This window comes from Kogia breviceps, chromosome 5 (assembly GCF_026419965.1).
Source record: "Kogia breviceps isolate mKogBre1 chromosome 5, mKogBre1 haplotype 1, whole genome shotgun sequence".
NCBI lineage: Eukaryota > Metazoa > Chordata > Mammalia > Artiodactyla > Physeteridae > Kogia > Kogia breviceps.
In genome coordinates this window covers 33,123,037-33,135,273 of record NC_081314.1, presented here as the reverse complement: position 1 = coordinate 33,135,273, position 12,237 = coordinate 33,123,037, and the positions used below count along the sequence as shown (strand labels likewise).

Here is a 12,237-nt window from a genome sequence, read left to right as displayed (position 1 = left end):
TTTTGAAGTGTCCTTGTCTGTTTTCTGATTCAGGGCTTTATAAAATATGTTTGGAAGATTTGCCTTCTCTGTAATTTTTTTGAAAAATTTTAGAAGAATAGGTATTAAATCTTCTTTGAATGATTTGTAGAATTCTCCAGTGAAGTCCTCTGGTAATGGACTTCTGCTCAATGATTCAATCTCCTTACTAGTAATTGGTCTATTTGGTTTTTCTATTTCTTCATGATCCAGTCTTGGATGATTGTATGTTTCTAGGAATTATCCTTTTCTTCTAAGTTGTTCAACTTGGGGGTTGATAATTGTTCATAATAATCTTATAATCCTTTGTATTTTTGTGGTATAAGTTGTAACATCTTTTTTTACTTCTATGTCCTCTCTTCTTGTTTCTTGGTTAGTTTATCTAAAGGTCTGTCAATTTTGTTTATTTTTTCAAAGATCCAGCTCTTAGTTTCATTGACCTTTTCTACGTTTTTTTTTTTTTTTTTTTTTTTGTCTCTATTTCATTTATTTCCACTCTGATCCTTATTATTTCCTTTCTTATAATATTGTGCTTTGGTTGTTTGGCTTTTTCTAGTCCCTGAAGGTGTAAAGTTAGGTTATTTAGGATTTTTCTTGTTTCTTGAGTTTGGCATGTATTGGTCTGAATTTCACTGAGATCCACTTTTACTGCTATGGATTACAAAAATCCCATAGATATTTGATACATCATATTTCTGTTGTCATTTGTCTGTAGGTATTCTTTCTTTTGATATCTCTTTTGATTTCTTAGATGACCCATTGGTTGTTCAGTTGTTTAATCTCATATTTTTTTTCTTGTGATTGATTTCTAGTTTTATTCAATTGTGGTTAGAGAAGGTGTTTGATATAACTTCAGTCTTCTTGAATTTATTGAGACTTGTTTTGTGACCTAACATGTGATCAATCCTGGAGAATGTTCCATGTGCACTGGAGCAGAATATGTATTCTTCTGCTTTTGGATGGAATGTTCTATAAATATCTATTAAGATCATCTAGTCTAACATCATTTGAAGACAATGTTTCCTTATTGATTTTCTGTCTGGATGATCTATCCATTGATGTAAGTGGGTTGTTAAAATCCCCTACTATTACTGCATTGCTTTCAGTTTCTCCATTAAACCTGTTAATGTTTGCCATGTATGTCTTATCGCTCCTTAGTTGGGTGCATATACATTTATAATTGTTATATCTTTTGGCTAACTTGACCCCTTTATCACTATGTAATGACCTGCTTTTTCTTTCAGTGCAGTCTGTGTTTTAAGGTCTATATTATCTGCTGTGAGTATAGCTACTCTAGCTTTCATTTATTTTTGCATGGAATATCTTTTCCCATCCCTTCACTTTCAGTCTTTCTTTTTTTGAAGTAAATCTCTTTTAGGCAGCATATACATATGCCTTTAAAAAAAAAAAAAATCCATTCAGCCCCTCTATGTCTTTCCATTAGTGAATTTAGTCCATTTACATTTAGTCTATTTGCATAATGGCATAGAGTTAATTGTTTTCTAGCTGTTTTTGTAGTTCCCCTCTGTTCCTTTCTTCTTCTCTTGTTCTCTTCCCTTGTGCTTTGGTGGTTTCCCTTAGTGTTATGGTTATGTTCCTTTCTCATTATCTTTTGTGTATCTACTACAGGCTTGTGCTTTGTTGTTACCATCATGTTGATGTAAACAGATTATATATTTAACAGTCTATTTTTAAGTTGACAGCAAGTTTGGGCACATTCTAAAACTCTAAAATTTTTACTACCCCCCCACACAATGGTCTGTGTTTTGATGTCACATTGTACATCTTTGTATTTTGTGTATCCCTTAACTAATTACTGTAGTTGTGGTTATTTTTACTACGTTCATCTTTTAAACTTCATACCAGCTCTATAAGTGATTAATCACTACCTTTACTATACATTTACCTTTACCAATGAGATTTTTACTTTCATGGGTTTTTTTGTTGTTGTTGTTACTAATTAGTGCCCTTAGAAGTCCCTTTAGCATTTCTTGTAAGGCCATTTTAGTGGTAATGAACTTCTCTAGTTTTGCTTGTCTGAAAAATTCTTTATCTCTCTTCCAATTCTGAATGATAACCTTGCTGGGTAGAGAATTCTAGGTTGGAATGTTTTTGCTTTCAGCACTCTGAATATGTCATGTCACTCTCTTCTATCCTATGAAGTTTCTGCTGAAATATCTGTGGATAGCTTTATAAGATTTTCCTTGTATATAACAAGTTATTTTTCTCTTGCTGCTTTTAGGATTCTCTCTTTAACTTCTACAGTTTTAATTATAATGTGTCTTGGTGTTTGTGTCTTTGGGTTTGTTCACCTGATTTGAAACGTCTGGGCTTCCTGGACCTGGATGTCTGTTTCCTTCCCCAAATTAGGGAATTTTACAGCCATTGTTTATTCAATTTTTTTCTGGTCCTTTCTCTCTCTCCTCTTTCTGGGGCCCCTATAATGTGAATGTTATTCGGCTTGATGTTGTCCAAAAGGTCCCATAAGGTATCCTTACTTTTATTTAATTCTTTTTTCACTTTTCTGCTGTCTGGGTGACTTCCAATGTTTTGTCTTCCAGCTCACCGAATCATTCTTTACCTCATCCAGTCTGCATTTGAATACCTTGAGTGTATTTTTCAGGACAATTATAACTTCTATTTGGTACTTTCTTATATTTTCTGTCACTTTGTTCAACTTTCCACTGTGTTCATACACTCTTCTCCCAGGCTCAGTGAACATCTTTATTACCATTATTTTGATGCTTTATCGGATAGATTGCTTATCTCTGTTTCGTTTAGTTCTTTTTTCTGAAGTTTTGTCTTGTTCTTTCAATTGAAACATATTCCTCTCTCTCCTCATTTTGCCTAAGTCTCTGTGTTTTTTCTACTTATTAGGTAAATCAGCTATCTCTACCATTCTTGAAGGATTGGCTTTATTTAGGATGTAAGTGGGACTTAGAAATGCAATTCCACCTGGCCACCAGAACCAGGTACTCTAGGGGTCCCTTATGTGTGCTGTGTGTGTCTTCCTATAGTGGTGGGGCCAGGACTACTGTTGCAGCATGATGCTGGGTAGGGCTGGCCTCCAGACACACTGTGGGCCCAGTCACAGCTGCTGTGGGAACACTTCTCAACCAGCTGTGGTCCTGGCAAAGGCACAAGGGTAAGCAGGGCTGTTAGCAGGGCATACCCACTAGCACTAACAGATTAGTGGGAAAATTCTAAAACAGTGCCCGCCAGTGCTGGCATTAGCAAGGCAGCCTGAGATAACAAAACTTGTTTCTACCAGTGTCTCAGTCCCTGGTGAGGTTCCCACCTGGTTCCTGCCTATCCAGCAAATGCTTCAAAATTAGTAAGTGGGTTCCCTTCACTTACATCCTTGTGCTTTTCAGTCTGGTGATTTTGCACTGGTTTTTGGATCAAGTGTGTCTGTGCTCAAGATTTTTAAGACTAAGCTTTCCATTCCCTGCAGTTCTATACTTTTCCTGGATTTTCAAAGCCAGTTGTTTTGGAGGCTCATCTCTCCTGTGCAAAATCTAGGAGTTGGGGTGTCTGAAGTGGAGCTTGAGTTCCTCACTCCTCAGGGCAAAGATCCATACTTTTGAGATCCCTCTCAATGTGGATCGCCACAGCTGGGGTGTGTTTTTTTCCTTTGTGAGACCTTGTCTCCACCTCTCCTACCTGTCTTGATGCTGTCTTCTTACCTTTTGTTGTGGAGGCTCTGTTTTCAGGTCCCTTTTCAAGAGAGTTATCCCATATGTAGTTGTAGATCTGTTTTATCCTTCGGAGGATGTGCATTCAGGATCTTCCTATCCTGCCATCTTGAACCTTCCTCCCTCTCTTATCTTACATTTTTAGTAGTAAATTCAATAATCTTTCTTTTTCATCTTTTTTAAAATTGAAGTATAATTTGTTTACAGTGTTGTGTTAGTTTCAGGTGTACCACAAATTGATTCAGTTACATATATATACATACATTATACACACACACACACACACACACACACACACACACACACACACACTATATCTATCTATCTATCTATTTATCTATCTATATATACATATATTCTTTTTTGGTTTCTTTTCCATTATAGATTATTACAAGATATTGAGTCTAGTTCCCTGTGCTGTATGGAATGTCCTTGTTGTTTACCTACTTTATATGTAGTGGTGTGTATCCATTAATCCCAAACTCCTAATTTATCCTACCCCCACCTCTATCAGCTTCGGTAACCATAAGTTTGTCTCCTATGTCTGTGAGTCTATTTCTGTTTTGTAAATAAGTTCATTTGTATCATTTTCTTTAGATTCCACATATAAGTGATATCATATAGTATTTGTCTGACTTCACTTAATACGATAATCTCTAGGTCCGTCCATGTTGCTACAAAGGGCATTATTTCATTCTTTTTTATGACTAATATTCCATTGTGTATATATACCACATCTTCTTTATCCATTCATCTGTTGATGGACATTTAGGTTGCTTCCATGTCTTGGCTATTGTAAATAGTGCTGCTATGAACATTGGGGTGCATATATCTTTTTGAATTAGAGTTTTCTCTGGATATATGCTCAGAAGTGTGACCCCTGGATCATATCATAACTCTATTTTTAGTTTCTTAAGGAATCTCCATGCTGTTCTCCACAGTGGCTGCACCAATTTACTTTCCCACCAACAAGTATAGGAAGATTTCCTTTTTTTCCACACCCTCTCCAGCATTTATTATTTGTAGACTTTTTGATGATGGCCACTCTGACTGATGTGAGGTGATACCTCACTGTAGTTTTGATTTTCATTTCTCTAACAATTAGCGATATTGAGAATCTTTTCATATGCTTCTTGGCCATCTGTATGTCTTTGGAATAATCGTTCTATTAGGAGGCAAGAATTCATTTATTTCACTCAAAAAGCTAAATTATAACTGAACATGAGGACCTACAAAAACAGTATATGTATTTTGTAAAATATTTACCCAGCAATGAATCCCATAATTTTTACTAGGTATAATTAGCAAATGCTGCTGGTGACTCTTCTGCCACAAACTGTCCACCTATAAAAAGTCCTTCACTTACTATGGTCTCCTGAGATTGGCACCCACTCAGGGTGCTGACGGTAATGATAATATTAAATCAAAACTGTTTTCAGTACTATCAAGAGTTAACAGAGTCAGGCAGAGATGGCAGCCACTTATGATTCCAGCTTGTTTTTTGCATGGAGAAAGAAAATCAATGCATGAGGTGTAAGGAGATAAAAAGCATTTGTAATGAGAACATCAGAAAATGGCCCGGTGCTGCTGATAGGATGATCTAGCTTGAACAATAGAAAATTGCCATTTTGTAGGTGAAATACTGGCAATACATCAAAATAGGCTGTTACTTGTGCTTTCTGGATTTGGAATGAGCAGGACTGGTATTTTCTGAAATAGTCAAAAACTATTTCTACGAGACCTGTAGGTTCCTAAACATGTATGACCCGTGCCAACTGAGACTTGGATGTGTTCCTTTCATATCGTATCTCTCAAATATTTAATACAACCCTCACACTCACCCTTTACTCAGGGCTGCCATCCAGAGTTGTGCATTTGCACATTTCACAAAGGATAACAACCAAAGGGCTGGTAGGGGGCTGGTGACCTGGGTTATACCCTAAGATGCCAGCTAGCACCCCCCAGGAGTTCCCTTTTTCAAACTGATCTGCCCAACAGGTGTTCCTGTTTCTAATTTTCACAAAGGCACCTTAGAGGCTATTGTAGATCATCTCTAAATTCTATGCAAGCCTGGAAATTGAAGCATAAGATGAACTGGGAAGTCAATGATGAGGTAGGCCTTCATAGCATGTGCAGATGGCAACTCTGCCCTGTTAGATGGGACATTTGGTTTCCTTATAGCTCAAATCTTTCTATATCAAAAATCCCTCTGCTGAAATTGTTAAGAGATTTTCAGTTCTAGAGTCTGAGTGAAGAATATGATTGGGGAAATAAAATCAAGAGTCAGATTATCTTCTTGGCAACCAAACAGAGATGACATATTCCAGTTACATTAGGACATTTGCCATCTATTGATTGAAGTTAATAAATCTGTGGGGTGTGTTTTGTTTGCTGATCATGTGAGAGGCTCCCATTTGACCATGTATTTTTCTTTAAAAAACAAAACAAAAAATTTTGTAGCACTAATTCTTCTCAATGATTCTCTTGCTAAAAACAATTTCCAACTGAGATACAGCACCAAACATCTCCAATGTATAATTCAAAGATTTTAAAAGCAATTCAGCATAGTGACCTCTGACTTGATCTAAGTATTGTGTATTCACTGTGGGTGTCAGGTCTCAACTCATTGCAATTAATTTGATGTATTTATTTAATATCTTGGGCAAAGTTGTATTTACCTGGCCAGGGAACCGTGAAGATGATTCTGGGAGAAAAGGAATGTTTGCAAATGAACATGAGATCCTTTGATGGAACAAAAGCCTAAAGTAGCCTTCACAGAATCAGACCCCAAACACCCATTATCTCAAGGCACAATCTCCCAAATTAGAGCTAATAATGATTCAGCATTGTATTGTTGGTTACTTTCATTCTGTAAAAGAATACCCTGGGGTAGAAAGGAAGCCAAGCTATAGATCTGCTCTTGTAGCCTGGTCCATTAAGAGAAGGTTATTTAAACTAGGGCCAAATTACAAAGAATAATTTCACAATAATATCTACGCTACCATAAGTTCTAGAGAAAAGATGCCATCTTTCTTTTCTAATATATAAATTTACTATTACTTTAAAAATGATCTGTTCTGATCATACACATAATAAAGTACTAAATAAAATGTAATATGTAAAAAAGATAATTTATATAAGGACAACCAGATCATTTTTTATCATCTTTCTTATTCATTCAAAAGAAGTTGTAGATTGTCTACAACTTCCAAAGCATTATATATAAGAGAAATATACTGAATAAAACACAATCCCTGCCCTCAAATTATGTATTATCTAATGGGGAACTTGTATAAACAAAAAGAAAAATGCAATACATTTTGATCAGTGTCATCATAAAAGTACATGTGCATATTTTATATTGAAATATAATCAATTAAAAAAATAGGATCACTCATTTTCAGTTAGTACAAGTTTTCCCTATGGTAGTAAATAAATATTTTGAACATCATGTTACTGACTGCAAACTACTTCATGCTTTGGATATACTTTAGTTTGTTAAACATTTTCTTACACTTGTGTGTTCAGATTATTTAAAAATTTTCACTCCTTAACTAACACAGTAATGGACATATTTCACATGTGTCCTAAGGCAAATTTCTAGAAGTCAAAACTTTTCAAAGGTTAAGAACATTTCTAAAACTCCTGGCACATTATTGCAAAATTGCTTTCCAAAGAACAAATGCACTGTGCCAAATTACATGTCCACAGGAGATGAGCCTTTTAAAAGATATAAACACATGGGCTTCCCTGGTGGCGCAGTGGTTGAGAGTCCGCCTGCCGATGAAGGGGACACGCGTTTGTGTCCCGGTCCGGGAAGATCCCACATGCCGTGGAGCGGCTAGGCCGCTGAGCCTGCGCGTCCGGAGTCTGTGCTCCGCAACGGGAGAGGCCACAACAGTGAGAGGCCCTTGTACAGAAAAAAAAAAAAAGATATACACAAGTACACACTAATAAATATTCATATTGACCTTGATTTCATCAAAGTCTGAAATTTTTCTAAGTGCAAACAATCTCTTTATTCTTAGACATAAGTGAATCAATGTTTATACTACAAAAAGACTCAGAGATGATCATTGGTTTTATCTGATTACATCTATTTCAAAATTAAAACATTTTTTAAAGCAAAACAAAGTACAATTTTTGGTATCTGTAACCAATGACATATTATGCATTTTGCTGTCACCTTTTATAACAACCATCTAAAACCATGTAACTGATCTGTCTTCTCTCATTATCAAGTCTGGTATCTGCTACCTGGTTCTAAGTAACGTGAAATAGTCCACTGTTTATTTAAACTTCATTAATCCTCTGGTTTTAGCCTTTGCAAATATAAAATTGTGATCATCACCAATCACAAGTGAAAATTAGTCACATACATGGAAATCAAGAAAGTTATCTCTCCGATTTCTATAAAAAACTGGGAATAAAATTCACTGAAACTCTCAAGTTATTAAAACACATTATCTTGCATCAACATTTTCAATTATTTTTTATGTGTGTTAAATACGAATTAATGGCAATATTATTTACTTCAACTTCTTTCCTACTTTTGAACAACTAATAACAGACAGAAGTAACAGAATCAAACAAAGACCAACATTTAGAAAGAGAATCTATTGTCCCACTAGATGAGGTAATTCTAGACTAATTTACAACTTGAAATGATAAGTGCCATGGATTTCTTTTATAAGAAGACACTGAATTTGGAGCTGAAAGATCTGGTTTGGCTTTTTCACTTAATAGTTGCATGACATACAGCAGTTATTTTACCTGTAAGCCTTAGTGCCCTTAACCATGAAATGGTGTAGGAATAAAATCAGTTATTGCCCATAAAAGTGGATAACACACAGTAGGTATTTTGAATAACAGTCTTTTTCATTGGTAGGCTAATTCCTTTATCCTTTGTCATAGGCCTTATTAGCCAAAGCAGTAAGTGTTGGGCTTTATTTATAACTTTCCAGCTAATGTTCTATTTTTTATCTATTTTGGAAAATAATATGATGAATACAAATGAATACAAATGAGCTAAATATATTGGTGATGTAGAACATGAATAAACCTCCATTTTATTTGTCAATGGGGACGAATTTTTTCTAATGAGTCACAGAGCTAGTAACGGTGTGAGGAAAACATTTATCCTATTTTCCTAAATACAATACAGAATCTATTTTATGGTTTCTTCAAGCTGCTTTAAAAATTTCACATCTGTACCACTCTCCTACAAAGGGTCCCAGATGATTATTATTTTTATTTTAAAACTCTCAAGTGGTGCAAAATAATCTAGAAATTCTATTCATACTCCATATGAGCCTAACATGATCAAGTAGAAAAAGTATAGCCTAAAGGTTAAGAATGTAGGTTTTAGAGTAGGGATCAGCAAATTTTTTCTGTAAAAGGCCTGAGTCTAAGTATTTTAGGCTTTGAGGGTCATCTAGTCTCACTAACACTCAACTCTGTCATAGCACGGAAGAAGTCATAGAAAATATATAAACAAGTATTGTCATGAAATATTCTTTTCATTCTTTTGAACCATTTTAAAATGTAACCACTCTTCTCTAACTCACCTGTTGCTCAAAAACAGAAGGTGAGCCAGACAGGCCTGTGGGCCAGTTTCCAGACCCCTGCACCAGAGTCACATTGTTTGAACTCAAATTCTGGCTTTTCCCTTTGTGGCTGTGTCATCCTGAGCAAATTAGTCTCCTCCCTCCACTCAGGGGTCTAAGTTAGAAGGATAGTTGCATTCGTGTGACTTTTAGGGGGTCCGAAAGAGGAATAAATGAAAGTGCATAGCATTATGCATGGGGGGCTGCCCCACATGGCAGCTCCCCTCCCATTCAAGCATGTTTATTTTCATAGGCATCATGTACCCTGGAAACACAAGATCCTTGAATCCTGACAGACTTGCACCCAAATCCTGACAGCTAATTGTTAACTGTGTTTCAGCTCACTAAGATGTCACAAGGAGGCTGCAAGTTACCTGCACTTCAGGATTGATACAAGAACCTGGTTCTCAGACTACATACTGAACGTTTTACTGAGTCTCTGGCATAAACAAGATGTTTTAAAAGTTTTGGTTACTGTTATTTTATGCTAATCTCTTTTTCCTAATCTCCATAGGGTGTAGGTAGTTGATATACTTTCTATGTCTGTACCACTTATAACATGTGTCAGCCTCTGTGTGTATCTCCTGTCAAGCTCTGTACTGAGAACAAAGCACTCATATTCAAACACAACCCATGGTTACTGTTGGGAATTCTTGAGTTCTCATGTATACGTGGTTCCTAAACTGGACAACGGATCACTTCTAGGAGCCAAAGTTCTCAATAAGGAAAAGTATCATGCATTACCATCTTACTCTCCATCCCCTCCACTTCACTGTGATATCAGAAGAGAATAAAACACTGGCCCATTTCGGGGTACAGATCACTAATACTACAGAGAATAGAAGCTTTGCCTGGGTTGGGAAGAAATGAGTAAAAGGAAGAATCAAGGACAAGAGAGGCTAAGGAAGAAACACAAAGGGAGGGAGATGTTCTGTCTGGTTTTTGAGATTAGTAGGAAAACCAGATTGAGGCACCCAAAGAGTGATGCTGGCTCTGAAAGGGGATGATGATACTTCCCATATTATGCCTGAAAGTAAGCAACAAATTCAGCTGGTGATTTGAAGGAGTCACTGGATCTAATCCAGGCAAAAGGAGCCCAGTGAAGAATCCAGGCCAAGACTTGGAAGCACAGCGGTGAAAACAGACCCGAGGTCTTGTGGTCTAGTGGAAGTTCAGGGATGAGAAAATGGGACACCGTGGATGTTCAGACTGTACATAAACTGCAGATCTCATGCGTGCTGGTGGTGTTTCCTGTTATTGAAAATATTTAGGGAACATTTTAAGATGAGTACTGCGTTTGCAGGGCAATGCAAAACTGCAGGGGGCGCTACTCAGACCCCTGTCTTGTAGTCTCACGTGAATGGCACCTGCTAGAGCTTTGCTGAGCACAGCCTGGAAGGCCTGAGCATTAGCAAGTTAACAGCTGCCTTTCCTGCAGAGTGAACTGTCGTGTGTGTGTGTGTGTGTGTGTGTGTGTGTGTGTGTGTGTGTGTGATGTTGGAGCAGAAACCTTAATGCTAAATAAAGCATGATGCTTCCCAAACGTAACTCAGTTTCTTGGTGCCAAGGCCTTATCAAGACAAGGATTATACAAACTATATCTTCTTTTGAGGGTCTCGGTCTCCACAAAATACCAAGCATGCCCTTGTAACAGTTGAGGCAAAAAGTTTCTGGGTATTCCAACTACTACTGATCAAAACACACGCACGCACATTTACACACACACACAAATATATAACTATACTAAATAGATGCAGACATTTTATAAAATAAATACAGTAGGTGCTGCCTTTCCCAAAGCCATCCAGCCAACACCGCTGGTAGTTGAAGCACTGCTCAGTACAATCTGTATGCTCAATATGAAGGCTGTAAGCATTTTTCAAGTTATGCCTTTACAAGATAGTATTTATTACTTACACTGTTGGAATATCTGAGACTGGAGGAAGCTTTATATGTTCAAGAAGAATTTCAAAGCAAAAGGGTTATTTCAAAGTATATATTTGCCATTGCTGACAATGTGGTTTACTCGAAGTATCACTTTTCATAGGCACTGAATTCATAATAAACACCTGTGAATATACAAACAATACACCTCACTTTAAATCACTGGCGTGTACATACAGCCAACCTACAACAACAGCACAAATATTTTATGGGAGAAAATAACATAAGCATCTTAAATGTAGACATACAATTTTGTACTAACTTTAGTTCCATGTCACGGACATAAATATTGTCTGAATCTGTCACCTATGAATGCGGGAGCCCAAGAAACAAAAGGACTTCCAGACTAGATGGGAATGCCTATTCTAGAGGATAATGATTACAAGGAACTTTCAAGTCTACATCAATAAAACACACCACCTTCCAAAAGCCACACAGCAAGCCAATGATTTTGGAAGCAGAATCTTACATATGAAGGGCAAGTTATTACATATAGTGAATATACACACCACATTCAGGAATCAGGAAGAAAGCTATAATTCTTAGAAGCCCTTAGGAGGAAAACAGATGTCAAAAACAATGACAACTAGGCCAATCTACTACACGTTCAAGAAGCAGTACCTATGAAGACTTTGCCCTTGAATAGCCTACTATAGCGTGATAGGACGAAAAGATGTCTAGGCTGGGAGCCAGCAGACAAGTCTATGGCCCCACTATGCTACTGATATACTATGGGACCTCTGGTAAGTCACTTAACCTCTCTGTGCCTCAGTTTCCTTATCTGTAAAACAATGGATTGGATTTTTATGGACCCCTGCTATACCATTCTATAACTCTCTTTCATCTCCTCAAATCTTCTTTCACATTAGCATTTGATTTCAAGAGCTAAGAATAAAGTCCAAACACTTATGTTAGCATTAACTTCTCCATATTCTGACTACAGCCTTTGTCTTCATCCTTATCTTGGTCTATTC

At 36.8% G+C, this 12,237-nt stretch overlaps 1 protein-coding gene across 1 annotated transcript in view; it reads right to left on the bottom strand.

Moving 5' to 3' along the window:
* KCNH8 (potassium voltage-gated channel subfamily H member 8) overlaps positions 1-12,237 on the bottom strand; it is a 413,967-nt gene that overhangs the window by 296,388 nt on the left and 105,342 nt on the right. The gene's annotated exons all lie outside the window — the stretch shown is intronic.